General features: G+C 41.3%; 1 long non-coding RNA gene across 1 annotated transcript; it reads left to right on the plus strand.

Annotated features, from left to right (window-relative positions):
* Window positions 1-290: 290 nt before the first annotated feature.
* LOC132650986 (uncharacterized) lies at window positions 291-18,032 on the plus strand. The gene is made up of 3 exons (XR_009588964.1): window positions 291-2,667; window positions 2,872-2,932; window positions 17,624-18,032. It is a non-coding gene; the product is annotated as an uncharacterized LOC132650986 (long non-coding RNA).
* The last annotated feature ends 322 nt before the right edge of the window (window positions 18,033-18,354 follow it).

The following is an 18,354-nucleotide window of genomic DNA, read 5'->3' on the forward strand; positions in this document are numbered from 1 at the left end:
ATTCTTTAACTTCTGTTTCTATTTTATTGATTTCTGCCCTCAAAGTGATTCTTCCTTGATGTCTACTCCTTTTGTGTGCTTACATATTTTTGTTGTAGACTTTTCAGGTGTGCCATTATGTTGATAGTATGAGATCTCCCCAATATCTTTATGTAGGCAATTTGTGCTATGATATTTCCTCTTTGCATCACTTTCATTCCTCATTACATTCCATGAGTTTGAATATGATTTGTATTTATTTTCATTGAATTATTTCAATTTTCTGTTAAGACTTACATTGTGTCTGAGTATGTGGTCAATGTTAGAGGAAGTTTCATGAAATGAAGAGAAGGTATATCCTTTGTGTTTCTGTAGAAAGTTTTGTAATTTTCAGATAGCTGTAGTTCCTGCTATGGTATTATAGCTGAGCTCAGGTGGTGATATATTGCCTGACTGTTCTTGAATCTGTTTCTAAGCTGGGATCTAAGCATCATTTGGTGTGATTATAGGTATAAGTGCTGATTTGATGTGTGGGAGTTTTGTTCTTGGGGTTCTGTTAGTGCTCTCAAGTTTCAGAAAGTTTGTTGGCGGAATGTTGTTTATTTAATGGCCTGCTTGGCTAGTTTGTTCATGGTGTTAAGGTTGCTGGGATGGTATGGAGTGGATGGTGCCATATTGTTCAGTTGAAACACTAGTGAAGATCCTGAGAATTGGGCATGCTGTAAGAAATATAGTGGGGAAGATGCCCAGTATACCACCTTAGTCTCCATGCAAACATGGCCTAGAGTTGAGTTGAGTACTTTCAGTTGGGATCCCGGACGCAGAACAGAAAGTGGGAGTGTGTAATCCACAGGAGACTTGGACACAGGAAAAGGGAAGTTGCCATTGCTGTTCTTTTGGAGTGCTAGGGGCAACCGTAAGAACTGGGTCTTCAGTAACAGAGAGTGGAAAATGTTCACAGAAACAAGTAGGAGAATATCATTGAACATTTATTTCTTCTATGTGTGATTCTTTGGAGGAAGGTATAAAAGGTTTTGTAGGAGGAATCTGTCCATATTCCTTACTGGGGATTGGATTTGAGTGTCTGTGATCACAAACCATTTCCTTTTGTTTCTGTCTACTGTGTTGTGATTGAAACCGATCAGTCTGTTTCCTTCTCATGCTCATGTGGGCTTCATCATTATCCAATCTATCTCTAAATCACAAGAAGGAGTCAAAGAAATTGCTATTCATTGCTAAGCTATTTTGGTATCCTGAGGTTTTACATTTTTAATTTTGTTGTTTTTCAAGACCAAGGCTTATGTGTAGATTTGACTGTCCTGGATGTAGGTATGCAATCCAGCCAGGCCTCAAACTTAGAGATCCACCTCACTCTGGCTCCAGAGGACTGGGATTCATTGTGGCCCAATATGCCTAGCAGTTTTTGTTTTCATATGTTTGCTGATGAGTGTGGTATGTAGGTTTTTGTACATGTCAAGCATATGCTACTATGCTGATCTTCATCCATATCCACACTTGAATTTTGATATTTGGTAGAGAGTATATTCTGTTTCTCAGGATGTTTTGTATTCATAACATTACTACTGCGTGAGTCTTCTGAGTCATTGGATTTCAGGCAAGTCAGGTTCTACCTGCTTCTTTTTTTTTAAGTGATTGAATATTACTAATATTTTTTTGCTGTATGTGTGACTATGCAACTCTTGTGTACCTGGTCCTCACAATAGTCAGCAGCTGACTGGCCTCAGAACTTCAGAATTTAAAGTAATGGGGAGTTGTGAGCCTCCATGTAAGCACTGGCAATTGAGCCCAGTTATTGGCAAGACCAACAAGAGCTTTTCATTGCTGAGCCCCGCAACTGCCTTATGTTGATCATTTATGACCAACAATTCCAGTACTAATTTTTTCATCTGTCCATTTGTACCTGTTTGAACATGCATTCCCTTTTAGTTAACTTTCATTAACATTACAGTTTAAGCTGGGACACTTCAGGTTTCTGGAAGATAGATACAGAAATGTTGTGAATATATAATTCTTTGTAGGAACTTCAGAAATACCATGGAGTTCTTTGTATCTTGCTTATCTTTCTTATTTGAATGATTGTGGTGGACTCAGGTCTTAAATGTACCTCTGGATGTCATGAAACTTGTTTCAGAGGCTACGCTGGCCTCTGACTCAATAAGATACACATACCTCTGCCTCTTGAGTGCCTGAATTAAAGTCTTGAACCAGTTCATCGTGCTTGCTTCTAAATTTTGTAGTTAGTAATTGTGCATGCAGATCTGTGTTCTGTACTTTTCATCTACTTGCTTGTCTTGCTTTCTTTTATGTCTGTTACTTTTCATTTCTCTTGAAATACTGCATTCCATTTAAAGGTTGCAGAAATGAGGTGAACCTCCTCATTTAGTTTCCTTCTAAAATGACTTGATGAGTATATCGAAACTTCTGGTTCAGGAAATGTCAGGGAATCACCAAAATTATATGAATATATTGTCAATGAAGAATGCATTTACACTGTTGTCACCATTGTGCTTTCTGCTATCCTCATTTATGGGATCATTTAGAATTCAATTACCTATGCTGATGTGAATGTGAACTTCACTCGGGAAGAATGGGCCTTGCTGAATCCTTCCCAGAAGTGTCTCTACAAAGATGTGATGATAGAGACCTGCAAGCACCTTACAGCTATAGGTAAGACAGTGAATTTTCTTTCTCTATTCATGTAAAGGGGACAACTGTTGTTACTGTTGACTTTTCTTATTGATGTTCTAATATAAGTTCACTTGGGATGAGAAAGAAAAATTCAGGCATGTTTCTAAGGTTCACTGAATATAGAAACTTAAATTTTGTCTAATTTTTAATCCCCTCTCATTCACTTTCTGGTCCATATTTCAGGCTACAATTGGGAAGAGCATAATACTGAAGAACATTATCGACTATCTACTAGATATGGAAGGTAATTAATCACGGAAGCTTATATAAATATGCCTATGAAGAAATGTTTAAAGATGATTTATTTATTCATTATTTATATATTATTCTGCCTGCACATGTGCCTGCCCACCAGAAGAGGGCATGGGATTTCATTGTAGATGCTTGTGAGCCACCATGTGGTTTCAGGGAATTGAACTCAGGACCTCTGTAGGAACAGCCAGTGCTCTTAACCTCTGAGCCAGCTCCCCAGCGCTGTGAAAAAAAATTTAATGTGTCCCAGAAATTTTAAAGAAAAGCAACTGTGGAAAAACAAACACCATTTTAAGAGTAGTAAGGAACATTAAATTCTCCATAACCCATGTTCCTCACCGTAAGGTATATTATATTATTTATGTTTGCCAGGCATTTCAATGCAAAAGAAGACAGTGAAACCCTTGCTAAATAGATATTACTGTACAAATGACATTTACTCAATCTAGAAATTATGATCTCTGAAAATTACTGCCCCTCTGTCTGCTACCCTAGGCCTGAGCAGGGCAGCTTCTAGGTTCCATACACTCTTTCTTTGGCCTAGAAGATTTTCTGTCTTGAGAATTACTGCTTAATCTGACTTTTGTCCTGAATTCTAAATTGCATTGTTTAGTCTCAAACTTAACTCCATCAGTCTTTTCTGATCTTCAGCTCTTTTTTATTCTCTGCTTCATTTGATATTCACCTTAGTTCTCTCTCTCCAACCTGTCTTTCTATTAATATCCCAGTAAAACTCTCTCCTCTCTCCATGTACTGCCACATTAAGGAGCGTCATTTTTCTCTCTCTTCAAATGAGATATGCATGAGAGATACATGTATCCTATTCTGTCAAATATTTCTCTGAATTTGTCCCCTTTGCCACTGTATTAGACAGCACTTTCAAATATGGGTGCTTCCTTCTACCTGCTGTTTTTACACCCATAGTTTGGGATTAAAAGCATGTACCACCATGCCTGAATCCAAGCTTTTCTTTACTGGACATTGCTCTATACCAGGCAGGCATTGAAGTCAGATCTGCTTGCCTCTGTCTCCTGGATTAAAGGTGTGTTTGTATTCTAGCCAGATCACATTGACATAGAAGGTATTTGGATGGGGTCTTTTGACAGAGCAGCCATGTTCTAAATTAAAATTCCTCTATAAATGATAAATCATTAATCATATCTACATTGCAGATACTCTGTAGAAATCCCTATCTGTTGAGCCTCTCGCCACTCATATTGTAAACAGCATACTCATAAAATAGGTGATAATTTTGTGTACAAAACCTACTGTTGAGCAAATATTCCATAACATAGGTTATGTTACTCAAATACCTGAAGGAAAATTGTGAAACTTAATCAGATGGAAATTATGAGGGTCAAGAATACTGTCTTTGAAGAACAAAAAGCAAAATTGTGTGTATGTGGAAATGTTTCATTTGTTGTTCTTCCTTTTTTATTTATATTTTAATATTAATTACAGTTTATTTACATTGTATCCCAGCTGTACCCCATTACCTCCCAATTCTCCCTCCCTTTCTCATATCCTGTCAAGCCCCTTGTCAAGTCCACTGATATGTGAGTCCCTCCTCCACTTCCGTCTGACCGAAGCTTCCCAGGTTTCATCAGGACAGGGTACATTGTCCTCCTTTGTGGCCTGCCAAGGCTGTTGCATCCTCAGCAGGGGTTGTTCAAAGAGCAAAGGTTGTTCAGAGACAGTTCCTATTACTAGGGAATTTCACTTGGATACTGAGCTGCCATGGGCTACATCTGAGCAGGGGTTCTAGGTTATATTCATGAATTGTCTTTGGTTGGAGTATTAGTCTTAGAAAAGACCCCTGTGCCCAAATATATTGATTCAATCGTTCTCCTTGTGGAGCTCCTATCCTCCCCTTGCTATCTTCTCCTTAATTCATAAAATTCCCTCTACTCTGCAGAGAATTCTTAAAGAGTATTTATTATCTCCTAAATAGAAATGATGATCTTGTAGATCTCCATCATTACATCTATGTAGAGATGCTTTTGGGAAGGATCCAGCATTGCCCACTTTTTCTGGTTGGGTTTTTCCAGATGCACATCATCATAGACTATTGCATTCTAAACTATCCTGTACATGTGTACAATAGAAAGCATGATAGTGACAACACTATAATTTTATATTTTTTCATATGTTCATTCATCCATTCATGATTAATAACGAATGAATTATGAACTCCTATCACCTTCAGAAAGTCTACTCAAAAGAGAGGACTGTTAAAAATTAAACTAATATACTTAATTAGATTTTCATGCTCAATGGGAATATAGCCAAAGAAATCACATTACAAAAAATCCCTACGATTACTAGCCCTGTGGAAATTGTTGTGTTTATTTTGGTTCCCTTTATGAATGCAGTGTGATTACAACTATAGGAAAATTTATGAATGCAGTCCCTGTGCTAAAGCTGACTCCTTCTAGATCTTTTTAAATATGAAAAACCACTTATAGAAAAGTGATGCTGTCAGTGAGCCATGTAATGAAGTTTCTTACCATCAAAGGTATCTTGTAAGGTACAGAAACCCACAATCAAGGGGTAAACTATGAATGTAAAGAAAGTGATAAGAGGTTAAGATGTAACTTCAGTTTATGATTAAACCAAATTGCAAACATAATTTACACTGACATAAAGATTCATCACTGGCTGGAGAGATCAGAGGTTAAGAGCACTGGCTGTTATTCCAAAGGTCCTGAGTTCATTTTCCAGCCAACCACATGGTGGCTTGTAACCCTCTATACTAAGATCTGGTGTCCTCATCTAGCATGCAGGCAAAACACAGTATAAATATTAAGTAAATAAATCTTTGAAAAAAAGATTCATGAGGGTAACGAATATGGTAAAGCTTACACATATCTGAATTATCTTTGCAGAAAGAAAAGAATACATATTAATGAGAAACCCTATGAATGTTAACAGTGTGGTAAAGCCTTTTCCCAACCTAGTAGTCTCCAACTGCATAAAAGAACACATAGTGGAGAGAAACCCTACAAATGTAATCAGTGTGGGAAAGCCTTTTCACAACACAGAAATCTCCAGAGGCATAAAAGAACACATACTGGAGAGAAACCCTACGAATGTAATCTGTCCCAACCCGCGGGACCTAGTTATTTGTGGGGGCAAAGGGGGTCGTACCTGTAGGAGATGAGGGAGAGAGAGAAATGAGCACAAGTAGATGAATGCCTTTCAAGTGCTGACTTTATTGTGCAGCAGTTTTATTTTTATATGGCAGTTCTGGCAGGGAGGGGGGTTTTGAGGAGGAGGAAATAACAGTGGAAAATCACTAAGACTATTGTAAGAAATCACTTGATTCATGTGATTGTTACAGTGGAGGCTCACAAGGTTATACAGTCACTAAAAACAACATCTATGGTTTTGGGACATCTGTTGTTTGTCCGGCAGGGCTATTAACTGAAAGGTATGATTCACAGACCTCTGTTGTTTGTCCGGCAGGATGTTACAAATCAGAGTCTGGGGGCTTTGCTGGCTCTGGACATCTCCTCCCTTTTTATCTTTTTAGAAGCGAGGGGACTTTTAAGACTCTCAATGAACATGTAAAGAATAATTTTGATCAGCCAATTTTTGTAGCCTACCTGGGTAACCCACATAAACAAGCCATGGAGGTTGCGTTCCCCAGAGAGACTTAAGGACATGATTACTTTCGTTGATAGGTCTATGCCATTTTTGGTGCAATGGGACAAAGCCCTCAGAGTGCAAAGGCCATAGACGAATTGAATCAACAGAAAGGAGAGGCAAGAGTCCTTATAAAAACAGGAGCACAAACGGGGTCTGAGCCTGTTGGAAGGGCGGTGCTGGACCCTTACCCGTTATGGGATCGGCCTCCTCTAGGCGAGGTCGTGCTGTCTTAGGCGGGGCGAGACTTACCCACTCATTCCGTCTCTGACTTACCAGACCACGCACTTTGTGGAAATGTAACGCATTAATCCTCCCCAAAGACTTGTAAGGAAGAGAATTATGAGGGTGTACCCAATATGACTAGAAGACAGCGGTTAAATCTGTCTTAGTTAACTAATGAAGAAATTTTATTTTTGGTCAGCCAATTGTGAGAGTCGTAAAAGTCCAAATTTAGCTACGAGGATGGCCCCAAAACTTCCATCTCGGGGCAGGGGAGAGCAGGGAGGAAAAATCTAGGGGGCGGGAGGCTGGGGCATCAGGTGGAAGCTCTATGGCAAATTCTTCTTTCCCAGCCAGGCGATGGTAGTGGACTTGGATGGGTTTGATTGCAGAATCCACCTGTCTTTTAATAAAACTTGAGAGACGATTAAAGGCCCAAGGGCCAAAGGAGAGGAGCAGAAACAGACCCATAAGGGGGCCCAAAAGACTGGGAAGAAGAGTGGAAAGCCAAGGAGAGGTGGCAAACCAATTTTGGTACCAAGACTCCTGTTGTTCTCGATCCTTTTTACGTTCTTCCAGGTTCTTTTTGACCTTATCTAAGCTATTCTGTACCAATCCAGTCTTGTCAGAATAAAAACAGCATTCTTCTTTAAAGGCGGCACAAAGGCCTCCCTCTTTTAAAAAAACTAAGTCAAGGCTTCGCCAGTTTTGAAGAACTACTTCAGAAAGGGAAGCCACAGAGTCTTTAAGATTTTGTACTCCTTCTCGGAGCTCACTCAAATCTTTATCAATGGTTGCTTGGAGCTGAGAAAAATGTTGTTGAGAAGTGACCATGGAAGCAATACTGGTTCCAGCCCCCACGGCACTTAAGCCCAAAAGCACAGTAAGAGTAATGGCCATTATAGGTTCTCTTTTTTGAATAGGAATACCACCATCATAAAAGGACAGAAAGCTGTCGGAATCATGAATAAAAAACAGGGAAGAATAACAACAATAATACAGTAGTCTCTTTTTTTCTAAAAAAATCCTTATTAGTAATAAAGGAAGTAAGTCCAGTAGAACAAGCAAAATAAGTATTATTGGGAGCCTTAGTGAATAAAAATGTTTGATTAATAATAGATGTCTGGTTGCAGATCATCTGTAATGGTCGTGGGGGAATCATATTCGGTCCCAGGAGGCAATGGCCAAAACCTGAGACTGAGCTAAGAGTAAGGCCTCCCTCAGGGGAAGCATGCCAAAGCAGGGACTTAGAGTCATTGGCGGGGATAGGATCACCCATTATTGCTATGCCTTCATAAAACGGAGGAGTGGAAGAAAAGCAGATCCAACATTCCTCATAGGCAGGGTTACTGGTGTTACGAATTGCCTCTAAAGAAGCATTAACCAAAGAAATGATGAGATCTGCGGAACTCATATATCCTTCTGGGAGAGTAGGCTGAAAAAAGAGTTGCTCCAGAAGGGTGCGACAGGGTAGAACTAGGGGTAGTAAAACTGGAAACAGCAGGGAGCTTAGGTTTTGCTGGTTGGAGGGTGGGATTAGGTCCAACAGCAACAGGAGTTTTATGGGGAATGGTTTTAAGTAACTTAATTTTGAAGGTGAGCCCAATATGTGTTTTATAGGACCTAAGTCCCCATTCAAACCCCCGACCAGTCCAAGTTTGTTGCTTGGCCTGGGAAGTAAATTGAATTAGCAGGGGGTTACACCATCCTTTAGTAATAGGATCATTAATTTTACATGATAAGGGCAATGTCTGAGGATTGAGTTCGGAATAGGTGGAGGGAACACAGCCCAATGAAGGGCAAGCATAGGTAAGAGTCCTTTCTGGAGGGGTGTATTTTTGTTTAACAGTAATATAATCCCAACTGGAAGTGGGCTTCCAGTAGGTATCTCCGGTAGTCTCACAGCCCCATGAAGCACAAAAATAATCATTTGCCCATCCGCATTTATAGTTGAGAGATCGGTCCCTATGGGCCCCTGGACAGACATAAATACCATGCTAGTTTTGAAGAATCCTTCTATCAAGAGCATTTGCACAGCCAGGATTGGGAGGAAAATGCGGAGACTCAGGTGCTGTACCTCTGGGCCGAGGCCAAAGAATCTTGGCAACACCCCAATCAGGGTGTACACCAAGGGCAAGGGCACAAAGGTCCACTTCTAAATCGGGCCAGTGAGGCTGAGTTCCGACTGAAGAACTAGAATTAACAATATATCTGGCCTGATTTTCAATAACCCAGGTATAATTATAAATCTGATAAGGGGAGGGGGCACTTACCGCCAGCCGGACTACAAGCAGGAGCTAAAGAATGGCAAGGCCGAACATCCTTCTGTAATTAAACACAATTAGATTTTTCCTCAGGGGTTTCCCTGGGGGGATTAATTAACTTTATTAATCTTTCAGGGAGCCATCTGGCATTTTGTTGCTTGGAGTCAAATATGCATGCATGTCCTTTTCCCCAAATTAATACGGGGTCTGGACCAGACCACTTGTAAGTCAATGGGTCTTTCCACATTGCTTGAGCATAGGTATCCGATGTGGAAGAGTGCCAGAATCTGTCAGCTGCAGTCTTGCCATTATTATCAAGAGTAAGGAAATTTAAGACAAATAAAGCATGATTTAAAAGGGTTTTGTAGTTTCCTGTTGGAGGGTATAAAATTCCTCCAGAATGTTGTAATTTTTGAAGCATATTTTTAAGGGTTTGATGTGCTCTTTCTACAATGCCTTGGCCCTGTGGGTTGTAAGGGATCCCTGTGATATGTTTGATTTTTAATTGAGCACAAAATTGTTTAAAGTTATTACTGGTATATCCAGGGCCATTGTCTGTCTTTATGATTTTAGGTAAGGGCATGCAGGCAGAACATGCAAGAATATGGCTTATAACATGTTTAGTAGCTTCTCCCGATTGGAGAGAGGCAAAAATGAATCCACTGAAGGTATCTATAAACACATGAATGTATTTTAATTTTCCAAAAGGGGAATAATGTGTAACATCCATCTGCCAGAGCTCTCCCAGTGTCAGACCTCGAGGGTTGACTCCTAGGTGAGGCTCGGGCAAAAATATTAAGCAATTTTGGCATTGGTGGACTATTTGTCTAGCCTGCTCCCTTGTAATAGAAAACATCTGATGAAGCGTTTGGGCATTGAGATGGTGTAAGCGATGAGCTTCCTGGGCTTGTATCAGGGGGTCAGGTTGTTCAACAGATGTCATAAAAAGGGCTAACTTAGGCTGGGTGGCCTGGTCTACCAAGTCATTTCCCTCACTCAGGGGTCCCAGAAGGCCAGAGTGAGCTCGAATGTGTCTAATAAAAAAGGGTTCTAAGCGTCTTAGCATTAAAGCTTGTAATTTGGCAAAAAGAGGAGAAGCATTGGTAGAAGGCCTAATATAAGGGACAGTCTCAAGCAGCGGAACAGAAGTAGCAACATAAGCACTATCAGTGTAAAGATTAAACGCTTGGCTTGCGAGATTCTCGAAGACTTTTATGACTGCAACCAGCTCCACCAGTTGATCAGACGAGAGATCTGTCTGAGATTGAAAAATCCTCCCCTGAATACTAAAAGCAGCAATTCCTGAAGAGGAGCCATCAGTAAAAACCAATGTAGCTCCGGGAATGGGAGAAGTCTTGGTTCGCGTTAGAAAAAAGACAGATTGTTTATGCAAAAACTGAATAAGTTTATCAGCAGGATAATGATTATCAAGTTGTCCCTGAAAGGAAATGCTATTAACAGCCCAATCATCCAAAGTTTGAATTAACCACTGTACTTGAGAGGAATTATATGGTGTACAGACGATATCTGGGTCCTTTCCAAAAAGTTTGAGAGATGCCTCCCTTCCTAATTTGAAGATTTGAGCAACCAATGAGGGATATGTGGGAAGTATTTTAGAGGGGGACACTGGGAGATGAATCCAGAACAAGGGCTTAGTTTGCCATAAAAGTCCAGTAGGAGTAAAGGCTGTGGGGAGAATTAATAGCCAAAGCGACAGGTCTGGGGAAAAATATCCAACGTTTTGATTTTGTATAGCTTTTTCAACTATACCCAAGGACTCAATGGCTTCTGGGGTGAGCTGTCGGGCGGACACTGGGTCAGGATCCCCTCGTAAAATATCAAAGAGAGGTTTAAGTTCCCCAGTTGTAAGTTTTAAATAAGGCCTAAGCCAATTAATATCTCCCAGAAGCTTTTGGAAATCATTTAAAGTAGAAAGTGAATCTCGTCTAAGTTGTATCTTTTGAGACAGGATATTATTGGGAAGGAGTTCAAAACTGAGAAAGAGATAGGGAGGGTGAAGCTGCACTTTCTCGGGGGCTATTTGAAGTCCCAGTTGTTGGAGTGAAATAGTTAAGTTCTGTCCAATAGCCTGTAGTTCAGTAGCATCGGGTCCTGCCAATAAAATATCATCCATATAGTGGATGAAATATATTTTGGGGTATTTTATTCTAAAAGGGTCAATAGCTTGGGCAACATATTTTTGGCAAAGGGTGGGACTGTTGGCCATCCCTTGGGGCAGCACTCTCCACTGGAAGCGGGGTGACGGACCGATACAATTAACAACAGGAACACTGAAAGCAAAGCGCTTACAGTCATCAGGATGGAGTGGAATACAAAAGAAACAATCTTTTAAATCAATAACCAATTTTGTATAGCCTTTAGGAATGGCAACCGGAGAGGGGAGTCCTGGTTGGAGTGCCCCCATTGGTACCATAGTCTTATTAATTTCTCTGAGGTCTTGGAGAAGTCTCCATTTCCCCCCTTTCTTTTGAATAACAAATATGGGTGTATTCCACGGGGAAGTGGAGGGTACAATATGTCCAGCCAAAAGCTGTTCCTGCACCAACTGCATGGCTGCTGCTAATTTTTTCTGAGGAAGGGGCCATTGGTCAACCCAGACAGGGGAGTCACTTTTCCATGTTATTTTATCTGCCTGGAGTGCAGGGGGAGCAATGGCCCTTAAGAAAAATGTGATTCATAACCAAGTCCTGTACATGAAAATTTTGGAACAAACGAAATAGGTTTGGGTGGTCCTTGATTATTTTTTCCTAATCCTTTTCCTGGTATAAAGCCTTGTTTAAGCATTTGTTGGGTGACTGCCTCAGAGGGGCTAAACATGAGGACTCCCATTTGAGAAAGAATATCTCTCCCCAGAGATTAACAGGGAGCCCAGGGACTATAAATGGATGCACGTGTCCGCTATTTCCCTCAGGGTCCTCCCAGGTCAGCAATTGGGAACTCTGTAGGGTATTAAGAGATTGACCTATGCCTTGTAGCTGAGTTAAAGTTGGCTGGGAGGGCCAGGAAGAAGGCCATGCTCTTTGAGAAATTACTGTGGAATCTGTTCCTGTATCCAAAAGGCCCTCAAATGTTTTTCCATTGAGTTTAAGTTTTAGAGTGGGTCGCCCTTGAGTCATTTGGTGAATCCAGAAAATGTCCGAGGATCCGGGAGTAGATGGTCCTCGAGGAGGGCCTAAATCGGGAGCGGTTAAATCTAGAGGTAGGGGGAGTGCTTGAGCCAATCGCTGTCCCTTAGTAATTGGGAGGGGTCCCCGCGTGCTGCTAGCCAAAATTTTTATTTCCCCAGTATAATCGTTATCAATTAAAGAGGGGAAGACATTAATGCCTTTTAATGTACTAGATGCCCTACCCAAAATTAAATAGTAAGTCTGTGGGGGAGGTGGCCCAAAAATTCCTGTGGAGATAACTTGTACCCCGTCTTCAGGGGTTAGAATTGAGTCGGTGGAGGCACAGAGGTCCAATCCTGCGCTCCCGGGAGTGGCCCTGCGAAGGCAGGCTGTTGGTCTGGCGCTGGCTGTGTTAGGGTCTGATTGTGGCATGGCTGGCTTACCCCCGAGGCCGGCATGAAGTTGATAGGCTGAGGGACCCGGGGCTGGCCCCTCCTCATGTTTCCCTGTGGGGGAAGGAGAGGATTTCCCGCGGCATCCGTTTTGGAGTGGCAGGCAGCGGCCCAATGTTTGCCCCGCCGACAACGTGGACAAACAGTAGTGGGCAAGGGACGAGGAAGCCCTCCATTTTGTCCTGAAGGGGAAGAATTTTGTTGAGAGCATTGCCGTGCAAAATGTCCCACTTGTCCACATTTAAAACAAGAGAATTTTGAACTGGGGCCTTGTGCGGCTCCCATGACTAGACTTATGGCCTGAGACATATTATGAGTAAAGGTGTCAACATCTGAGCAGATACGGATCATCTCAGGAAGGTCCTTATCTTTATGTTTGCCCCGCAGGGCTGCCTTACAGGCAGAGTTAGCATTTTCGAAGGCCATCTGTTTAAGGAGTTTACTTTCTTTTTGTTCTATTTTATCGGATCCCAATGATCGCTATGCCGCCTCAAGGAGGCGCCCCACAAATTCTGAATAGTCCTCATTATTGCCTTGGATAATCTTTGTTAAGGGTGAAAGAACAGACCCCTTAACTGGAATTGCCCGCCATGCAGCAAGGGCAGCCCCATGGGCCTGAGCTAAGAGCCTGACAGGGAAAGCACGCTGTACTTGTTCTGGAGCATATTTTCCCTGTCCTGTTAATTTATTAAATGTCCATATTGCTGAGGCTTTGTCAGGATTTTTTAAATTGTTATTAGCCAGATTGCGGCAGCAGTCATACCAGTCAGCCTGCCATGAGAGAAATTGGCCTCTTGTGAGAACCGATTGGACAACAGTAAGCCACTCACTGGGTGTCAGGAATCCGCCCCCAGCCATACTTTCAAGGAGGGAAACAGTAAAAGGAGCATTAGGGCCATAGGTGCGGACGGCTGAGTTAAGTTTTTCTAATTTTTTGAAGCGAAGGGGATGAAAGTCACCAGGCTCCTCGGAGGAGGATTTTGTTTTGACTTTAGCGGAAGAACTAGCAGGGGCGCTAGAGGAGTTGGGAGACTGGGGCCCCTGTTTGCTATCACTTTCGCTATTTTGCTCATCGGAAGCCTCATCATCAAGGATTCTAATGCTAACATGATCAGGGCGAGTCGGCGTGGATTGAGAAGGGCCAGAAATACGGCTTGCCTGCGAGTTAGTAGTAACAGGAAAAGTAAGTTGAGACGGAGTGGACAGATGAAAAACTGGATTTATGAGCGAAGAGTTGGATGGAGGAGAACGCTCAGGAATAGCGGAGGCAGGATTGGATGTAGGGAGGGCAGAACAGCGAGTTGTAAGTCACGAAAGTTGTCATTGGAGATGGAGGATCTCGGTCAGGTCACGGACTTGGGCAGAAAGACGAGACCGGGTCTCTGAGAGGATATCTGTAGGCAGTGTAGGGAAGGATGGGAGGACAAAAGGAGCAGATGGCAGAGGTGCGGAGGCGAGTGGAGGGTCATCATTATTATGATATTGAGCGGCCTCGTCCTCAAGCGTAGCGGCATCTCCAGGATCTAGGGGTTCAGGATCTTGTGTAAATGAGACGGGTGGGCCGAGGGATTTTAAAGATTCTTTGTGATTAGATGTCCCAGAGTATGGTGGCAGGACATCAGCAGTGGGAAGAGGCAGATAAAGTCGAGGGAGGCTAGGAAGAGGAGAGGCGTTAGCCAAAGAGAAGGAATCAGAAGCACGAGAGGGAGGACGAGAAGCGGCGGGTGAATTTTGCTTGGATGAAGAAAGACAATATTCAGCAACCGAAAGTAACTGTCGTTTGCCAGCATCATTGTCGGCATCCTCAACAATATCTCTTGTAATGCCCCAAAAGGAAAAAACTGTAGGGGAGAGTGATTGATCTCCTTCCTCAGTTAATTTTTGATTGAGCTCACGTCCTACCTTTTGCCATTTTTTGGGATGAATGGTAGGGCCATCCAACATAAACCAAGGACAGGCCTTGTCAATGTAAATAAAGAAATTTATTAAATCTTTTTTCTTGACCCTAATTCCTCTCTCTCGAAGGGAGGCTTTAAGATCCTTAATGAAGGACACCTCCTTAGACAAAGAATGCCCCATCTCGATAAGACGGAAGTGTAAAAACTCACCAGGTCATGCAGTCTTCTCCGGGCCAGAGGAGTGTGACCAATCTATTGATGTCGCAGGCCTGCTCTTTTATCGAGCTCTTTTATCGTACTTCGGGCCCCACGTTGGGCCCCACATTGGGCGCCACTCTGTCCCGACCCATGGGACCTAGTTATTTGTGGGGGAGAAGGAGGTCGTACCTGTAGGAAATGAGGGAGAGAGAGAAACGAGCACAAGTAGATGAATGCCTTTCAAGTGCTGACTTTATTGTGCAGCAGTTTTATTTTTATAGGGCAGTTCTGGTAGGGAGGGGGGTTTCAAGGAGGAGGAAATAACAGTGGAAAATCACCAAGACTATTGTAAGAAATCACTTGATTCATGTGATTGTTACACTGGAGGCTCACAAGGTTATACAGTCACTAAAAACAACATCTATGGTTTCGGACATCTGTTGTTTGTCCGGCAGGGCTATTAACCAAAAGGTATGATTCACATACCTCTGTTGTTTGTCCAGCAGGATATTACAAATCAGAGTCTGAGGGCTTTGCCGGCTCCCAACAGTAATCAGTGTGGGAAAGCCTTTTCACAACACGAACATCTCCAAAAGCATAAAAGAACACATACTGGAGAGAAACCCTACGAATGTAATCACTGTGGTAAAGCCTTTTCAGAAACTGGTACTCTCAAACTACATAAAAGAACACATAGTGGAGTGAAATGCTATAAATGTAATCAATGTGGTAAAGCCTTTGCATGTTGTAACAGTCTCCAAATACATAAAAGAACACATACTGGAGAGAAACCCTACAAATGTATTCAGTGTGGTAAAGCCTTTTCAAATAACAGGAATCTCAAACTACATAAAAGAACACATAGTGGAGAGAACCCCTAAAAATGTAATCAATGTGGTAAAGCCTTTTCACAAACCGGTAATCTCAAAAAACATAAAAGAACACATAGTGGAGAGAAACTCTATGAATGTAATCAGTATGGGAAACCCTTTTCACACCTCAGTAGTCTACAAAATAATGAAAGAATACATACTGGAGCCAAAACCTATGAATGTAATCAGTGTGGGAAAGCCTTTTCACAACACGGAAATCTCCAGAGGCATAAATTAACACATACTGGAAAGAAACCCTAGGAATGTAATCACTGTGGGAAAGCCTTTTCACAACCCAGTAGTCTCCAATTACATAAAAGAACACATACTGGGGAGAAACCCTACAAATGTAATCAGTGTGGTAAAGTCGTTTCACAACACGGACATCTCCAAACGCATAAAAGAATACATACTAGAGAAACCCCATGAATGTAATCTATGTGGTAAAGCCTTTGCACGTTGGTGAAACCTCTAGAGACATGAAAGGATTCATACTGGAGCCCAATCCTACGAATGTAATCAGTGTGAGAAAGCCTTTTCACAACACTGAAATCTCAAGAAGCATAAAAGAATACATACTGGGGAGAAACCTTATGAATATAATCAATGAGGTAAATAAAGCCTTTGCATTTTGCTGCTACCTCCAGAGGCATGAAAGGATTCATTCTGGAGAGAAAAATTATGAATGCAATCAAGGTGGTAAAGCCTTTTCACAATTCAGTAGTCTTCAAATACATAAAAGAACACATACTGGAGAGAACCCCTAAGAATGTAATCAGTGTGGTAAAGCCTCTGAAGGCATGAAAGATTCCATACTGAAGTAAAACCCTATGAATATAACTACTAAAGCCTTTGCATGTCACATTTTTCCAAAGACATAAAAGAAATCATACTCAAGAGAAAACCTTATGAATATATTCACCGTGATGAAGCCTTTGTAAATTTCAATAGGCTTCACTTTCATGAATGAAACATACTGAAGAGAAACTGTAAGAATGTGTTCATTTTGTTAACTCAAAGCTTTGTGATTTCAAGTATCCTGGAGATGTAATGAAGTGGTCTAATCATCCATCAACTGCATCTCACTACATAGCTTGATGTGATATGAATATATACATAAGATTGGATTCTGTGAATCCATATGTTCCTCCGAATTATCCATATGTCATTTCATCTTAAAGTTCTGCATTCTATAGGAAGTATGTAATATATAGGTTATACATGAAGTAACAGCAAGGATATTTACTTAAAAGGAAACATTTCTGGTGTGTGTGTAAGGTGATTATGGGCTTTTAGGCCAAGACTGATATGTACAAAGTGGGAGACAAGTTTGTTGGATCTCCTTTGACCATCTTAATATGATGACTGAGGACTGATTGCCAGCTTTGGATACCAAAAACCTTTTCTACAGCTCTGTGTCCCTGATGCTCAAATTAGATTAGTTGAGATATTACATCAATAAAATATTGTCTTCTTTTTACATTGTAAACATTCTGTCATATAATAATTGAGGGATTCAGGGCAATTTAAACGATAAAATTTGTTTGAAAATGAGAGTGTGCAGCCAGTTCTCCTAGGTGCTGAGACATATATTTAGCCCCATAAACGTGTCAAGAGTAGCATGTTTTGGTGTGAAAGGTTAATCCTAAATTCATCTTTAACTCATCCCTGGTGACCCAGAAGAAATAGAAGATTGAGAGCATAAAAAGTAACTTAGGCTTGGTTCTGAAAGAAGTTTCTAATCCAATATCTTCACAAAAATATGGAACTATCCAAAAATGAACAGGACAGAAACTGACAGTACACATGTTTAAAAAGTGCTTGACCATGTTTCCAAAGACACAAACTGAGTTAATCTCACATAGGCAGCAATGGGAGCCCACAAGGACACATGTCAGGTGTACCCCTTCTTGAAATTTTGCCTAATGTAAAGAGAGAAAAAGAACTTGAAGGCATGAAGACCAACTGTTCTGAAGTGAATTATAATCTGCTTCCATGATGCAGGTACACATTCATTTAGGAGCCCTGAGTGGTGAAGACTCCAGATGTTGTAGAGATTGTTGTCAGGGGATCCTGAGATTCAAACAGATGTCAATAGAAGGCTGGAGAAATCAGGCATTTACAGAGACCTGTGGAGCCTGGAGGAACTGGAAGGGAAGAAGATTTGGATGTTAAAGAAAGGATTAAAGTCCCAGCAATTAATTAAAGCAATTAAATCTTAGGTTGTACCTGAGGACAAGCAGCCTTCTATTGTATTCTCTGTATCTACTCAGCTGTGTTGGGTCAATTCTCCAGTCCTTTTCTTCTCAGATAGGTTTACATGTCAGTCAGAATACCATGCATGCTGCCACTTAGTCGTCTAGAATTGCACTTCAAATTTCCTTAGTCCCAACTCTGTCATCTGTGTAACATCTCTACCTGGCAGGAATAACAATATTCTGAATAAACATTCTTATATTTCCCTTAGGTCTAATAAATCAATGGACTCCATGTAATTCTATTCTACTCTGGAATGTCACTGTTGAATATACCTATTCCCCTACATGAGATATTTTCTGCTCAATAACATTATATCATGGGAGTACCTTGCAGAAAAGAAATAAGCCGAGAATCGGGGAGGAATTTACAGATGGGAAGTTTTTAATATATGGCCTGGTGAGATTACTTAGTTTTGTGCATCTCTGGCCTTCTATGTAAACCTATTAAACCTAAAGGATGATTTACTTATCATATGT

This window comes from Meriones unguiculatus (genome assembly GCF_030254825.1).
Source record: "Meriones unguiculatus strain TT.TT164.6M chromosome 13 unlocalized genomic scaffold, Bangor_MerUng_6.1 Chr13_unordered_Scaffold_37, whole genome shotgun sequence".
Taxonomy (NCBI): Eukaryota; Metazoa; Chordata; class Mammalia; order Rodentia; family Muridae; genus Meriones; species Meriones unguiculatus.